Consider the following 6,003-nt stretch of genomic DNA (forward strand, 5'->3'; position numbering starts at 1 on the left):
AAAGAGAGAGAGAGAGAGAGAGAGAGAGAGAGAGAGAGAGAGAGAGAAAATCCTGATAACCAATCACATCCCTAAAATTTAAAGGCAACAACTGTAAAGAAATGAAGGAAGGGTAAGTCCACAAGGAAGTCTTTCTAAAGAGAAAGGGAAATAGCTCAGTAAGGAGAGGTCACAAGGTACATTAAACACATAAAAAAGCCACTCATTAAATTTAAAGATCTGGTCGGCAAAAGTAGTTTTGTTACTCAAAAGCATACCGTTTTTTTTTTCTTTTTTGGTTTTTATTTATTGTTTTTTGGTATGCCATTTTTTTAAGTTCAAAAAGATTTACAACATTACTTTGTTTTCTGAAGATTTTTTTTTCTATTCTTTAATTTTGTTTGATAAATGTTACCAAAATAGCATCTAAACAAATGTAAAAATTAAGAAGTTTTATTTATATGTAACCAAAATCTGAGAATTTTAGACTTTAGACTTCTTGGGAGGGGGCTTGCAAGAAATGCCTTACTATCTGTTTTAATTTGTAAATAAAATAGACTTATCATACTTCTCACCAGCATTACTTTTAATTAAAAAATCAGCTTTATTTCTATATACTAACAATGAACAATCTGAAAAGGACATTAAGAAAATAATTCTATTTACAACAGTATCACAGAGAATTAAATACTGGGTCGTTGGAAAAGTCACAACACATTTTTGCGTAGAAAAACATGTCTGTGACTTTCGAGACAACCCAATACTTAGGAATTAACTTAACCAAGGAGATAAAAGGTTTTTTTTTTTACAATGAAAACTGTAGATTTTTAAACAAATGATGCAAAGAAAATTGGATGTCCATACATAAAGGAGTGAAGCTGAACTGTTACCCAACATCATATATGAAAATTAACTCAGAATGAATCAAAGACTAAAAAATAATACTAAAACTCTTAGAAGAAAACATAGAGCAAGAGCTTTACAATACTGGATTTAGCAATGATTTCTAGGATATGGTACCAAAGACACTGAAAACAAAGGAAAAAATAAACAAATTGAGTATTATAAAAATTTAAAAATTTTGTACACCAAAAGACAATACTAACACAGTAAAAAGACAACCCATAGAAAGGAAAAAAGTATTTGCAAATCAGGTATAGGGTAAGAGATAAATATGTAGTATATAGAGAGAACATGTAAAACTATGCAACAACCCAAACTGATTCTGGGTAAATACCAAAAATAATTAAATGCAGGATCTGTAAAAGATATTTGTACACCCATGTTCACAGTGTCATTATTCATCACAACAGCTAAAATGTGGAAACAACTCAAATGTTCATTAGTGGTGTATGGTTAAACAAAATGAGCTATATACATAAAATGGAATATTATGAAGCCTAAAAAGGTATCAAGTTCTTACATACTGCTATAACATGGATGAATCTTAAGGACATTACAAGTAAAACAAGCCAGTCACGGAAATGAAAAATAAGGTATGATTCCATTTTTATAAGATATTTATAGAAGTCAAAATCAAAGACAAAAAGTAGAATGGTAATTACCAGGGACTGGGAAAGGGATGGGAGTGTAGAGTCAGGAAGTAAGTGTTTAATTGTAATGGGTATAGAATTTCAGCTTCACAAAAACAGTTACAGAGATGGGATGGTGATGGCAGCCCAAAACTATGAATACATTTAATATCACTGTACTATTCACATAAAAATGGCTGGAATGATAAATTTCAAGTTATGTGAAATCTGTCACTATTAAAAAATTGTAAAAACAATTCTATAATTCTATAAAAATAAGGAGAAAAAAATCTAAAAAACAAAAAAAGAAGCAGAAATAGAGAAGGGTGTGTATATTTAGTGTTTGCTTTCTCCATGTCTTTCACTGTCTAAAACTTCTATAAGTCACTACTCAGTGTGAGCAGAGGGGCTCTCCAATCTTGGGTTACCGGCTATAAAATCTGGTTCCTTTATTCAAACACCTTATGAAATTCTATGCAATCTATCTTTGAAGAATGCACAAACTGCTGATCACAGTGTTTAAACTCCTTAATGCTGCTGCCTAAACCTCAAACTATAAATAGGCTATTTTTTTATCTCTAGATCACTAAAGCACTTGCTCCAAATATGATATAAACTTACTTAAGTTAGCCAAAGATGTTTTAGTTTATTGCAGAATCATGTAAAAAAATTTGTCAGAAAAAACAGCAGTGAGGAAAAAGAAAAAGAAACAGAACGCACATTTCCAGAAATAGATGTCTTTCATTATAATTAAAAAAAAATTACTTAAGTAATAATTAATCATTTCAATGTATTATTATGAAACAGCCAGTCAATGAAATAGCTTTGATTTCCAAATTTAAATCAAGATGTAGAAACAAATTAGATAGTTGTACATCAGCAGTTAGTTAAGCAATGGATTATAAAGTCAAATATTTGAATGAGTAATTTCAATGCTCTTAGATTAAAGATCAGTGGTTGGTAATTAATATTTTTTAAAGTTTATTTATTTCTTCTATGATTAAGAGAGACAGCCCCACAACAGGGTCTTGACACAGTGATTCACCCCCCAGCTCAGGTAGCACCAGACATGGGCACGCATGTGCCCAGTGTACTCAGGGAGGTCTCCAGATGTAAACCCAGAATATTCCCTCGTGGGTCAACCTCACAAGACAGCATTTTCCCACTCTGCCACCATCTGGCCCCATTTCATTGTTTTTATGTTGTGAAATGAGGAAAATGCCTTTTAGCTCAGTGAAAGCATAGTAAACACACAAAACACTCCCCATTAAACTGATCATAAATAATAAATTACATTTTGTCTAATCTAGAAGTTATTACCATAAAATATTTTGTGGATTCAAGTATTTCAACTGTGCTTTTTTTTTTCAAGACTCCAAACAGACGTCTAAGCCCAAACTTGTACTAGTTAATTAGTCGTAATCTACTATAAATATGTTCAACAGGGAGCCTGAACTTTTATAGAAAGCTTAACTTAGAATTTGAGAATGCCACATTTGGGCAGAGGTTAAGCACCTGAAGTATAAGAGAGAAATTTAATGCTATTTTACTAACAGATAAGGATTTGCAACATCTCTCAAAACTGTAGGCAATTTCATGTTGGGTAATAGTCAAAATAGTGTCACAATAAACCCTGAAGCCTAGACTTATAATTCCAATTAGTTTCAATGGTTTATTGATAAAAGCTACGCTGGTGATTTTTGGCCAGCTAAGGCAGAAAGATGGAACTTGCCACCTATTACAATGCTTAAAAGAGATATTTAAGGTACATTTCTAAGACATGGTTCCCATCCCTATTTGATCACACCAGTATAAAAAACTGCCACTAAACTGCACTCTATACATATATTTAGCCCTTAAAGTCTTTCTTCTTTAAATGTTATCTTTGCTTAAGTTTATTTTGACCCAAATTCAACCATGTAAAATGGTAATGGGTAATAAACAGTCTCCCGTAGTGATATACTTTGCTCATGTTGACACTGAAAACACAAACATTCCACTTACAAACACCATCCCTTAGGCAAAGTTTCCCAGAAAAACAAAAAATAGAAATCTCTTCAGATATTTAGTAGGGGAAAAAAAGGCATTTATTTTTTCCCCAAGAAGATAATGCTAGTAAAGTTTTATTTCTTTACAATTTGGCATTTTTTCCCTTGTCTGTGTTTCTCCTGGACTTATTCCTCTTAGGTTATTCCTACTAATTAACTCTACAAGTTATCAGCCAGGGTATTTATGCTAGGCAGTCTCCTGACAGCCTACAGTGATGTCTGCCTCATAGGATGCCTTTGTGTCACCCCTTCCTCTCCATCTGGGTTGTTTGAATAACTCATTTCTAACAAATACATGGCAATGGTGACACCACTTCTGAGATTAGGTTATTATAGACTGAAGCTTCTGTATTGGATGCTGTTCAAGTCCATTCTAGTGATTAAAAAAAATACTTGGGTCTGGGTAATTTGTAAATAGATGTTTATTCAGATCATGGCTTGGTGATCCAAGGATGAGGGGTAAAGAGCCTTGCATTTTTGAAAGGCAAGAGTTTTAGGAGAGCATGTCTCTGTTCTGGACCCACCAGGTAGCTGTTGGGGCTCCCAATGCTGAGGCCTAATCATATCCCAAAGGCCTCACCTTGGGGCACGTAATTAGATTAAGTTTCCTCTAAATTGCTGCACAATAAAACCAAATGTCAACATGTAAATTTTTGGGGAACACCATCAAACCACAGCAGATATTCTTTCTAGGGAAAAACGGGAGTCATAATGCTATTAAGAAAACCATGTGGTGTGGAACCTAGGCCTGCCAACAACCATGCAGTGCACTTGAAAGTAGATCCTTCTTGACCTCAGTGAAACCTTCAAACAACAAAGTTCCCAACAAGAGCTTGACTGCAATCTCATTAAAGAACCTGAGCTGAAGCCACACTGCTAACTTGTGCCCTAACTCCTGATCCACAGACAAATATTAATGTTCATTGTTTTTAGCTGGGGTAAATTTGAGGGTAATTTGTTACTCAACAATATATAACTAAGTCTCTCATCAGACAACCTCTCAGGTTGACTGAATAAAAATGAAAGTTTCTGATTCAATCTAAAAATTTCATTTTACTCACTGTTCATTAGGAGACCTGCTCTATTTTGTAAGCCATTTTCATGGGAGGAGGGGGTGAGGGATGGGGAGTCCGCCTATCTCAGAAATACAATTATCAAACTCAACATTAAAAGATAGTAGGGAAGGAAAGCTGAAATGGAAAACATAAACTGATTTCACATTCCAGTAATAAAGTCATGCTATACTGATTTGGAGAGAAACGCCAACGATCCTTGAAAATAAGTATTTCCTTCATAAAACAAGTAAACGCAATCATTAAATTAGTAAATACATGCAGGACATAAAACTAAAACGAAAAAAAAATTAAATGACTGAGAACTGGTATTCATTTATGTAGTTCTGTGTAATGACTATATTACTAGTAGATAAGGATTTACGACATCTCACAACACTGTGCACCTTCCATGAAAGAGATTAGAGTCCAGTCAGAGATTAACGACTATGAGAAAACAAATTGAGAGTTTGCCAAATTTCATAACCAGATTGTGATTGCTGCGGCAACTGGCACTTCATCGTGACCCCCTCTGAACGTGTTTGCGTTCATATTACTGCAAAGCAGTAAAGAACCAACAACTGTGCCTAGGTGCCACAGTTGGGCGTAAAGAAAGTAACCCCTGCCAAGTTTCTTGGCCGTATTTCAGAACGACGCCGCGTTACTACCTGGGGTGCCAAGGAGATCTCTAACCCAATAGCCTAGAAACAGAAAGAACACCGTCCCTGTCCCTCGGCACTGCTTCCTCATTTTAATAAGCCATCACCGCTGTCACTCAAAATGCTCCGTACTGTCATTGGTCCCAAACTCTTGATGGTCGGCCTGTTTCTGCCAACTGGCGAGCACCGGCTGTCTTTATTTCCAAGTAGAAAAGTGAAGTACAAAGGGAAAGGAGACAAGAGATCTGAAATATCGAGGCTGCCGCTTGTACCTGAACGACCTGCGATCTCCACCGCCGCCGCGACGAATCGGCCTCTGGGCGGGGGTTTACAGCCCAAAGAAAACGGCTCAGCCGGGAACAGGGGTCCAGGCCATGGAGAAGCCTGTTCAGACTTCACTCGCGCACACCGGTGGTGCTGACGGTGGTGAAAGTACCAGAAACAGCACTAGGTCCCTGAGACCTCAGCACTTCAAGCTGCAGGAGCCAAAGCTGCCGACTCTCCGACTTTTGACGTTTCCTATTGTTGCCGGAAGTGACGTTTGGGTTCTGCCCATTCAAGAAGAAGTAGTTTTATACTCACTGTGTAAGATTCGTCACACTGTCTTTGCTTCTCACTTCGCAGCTTGAGCCACTCTGAACATCAAAATTATACTTATTTCTTATATAAAACGTAGGATCGGACTGGCAGCTGAGGAGGCGCTCGATGGAGTCAGACTTCTCAGGGGTCTGGA

At 36.3% G+C, this 6,003-nt stretch overlaps 1 protein-coding gene across 1 annotated transcript in view; it reads right to left on the reverse strand.

Moving 5' to 3' along the window:
- Nucleotides 1-5,788, reverse strand: part of FBXO8 (F-box protein 8) — a 47,544-nt gene extending 41,756 nt beyond the window's left edge. The window contains exon 1 of the mRNA XM_006146468.3: nucleotides 5,543-5,788. The gene's annotated coding sequence lies outside the window, so the exon portion shown is untranslated. The remainder of the gene's footprint in view (nucleotides 1-5,542) is intronic.
- Between the last annotated feature and the right edge of the window lie 215 nt (nucleotides 5,789-6,003).

Source organism: Tupaia chinensis, unplaced genomic scaffold (assembly GCF_000334495.1).
Source record: "Tupaia chinensis unplaced genomic scaffold, TupChi_1.0 Scaffold000179_1, whole genome shotgun sequence".
Classification (NCBI taxonomy): domain Eukaryota; kingdom Metazoa; phylum Chordata; class Mammalia; order Scandentia; family Tupaiidae; genus Tupaia; species Tupaia belangeri.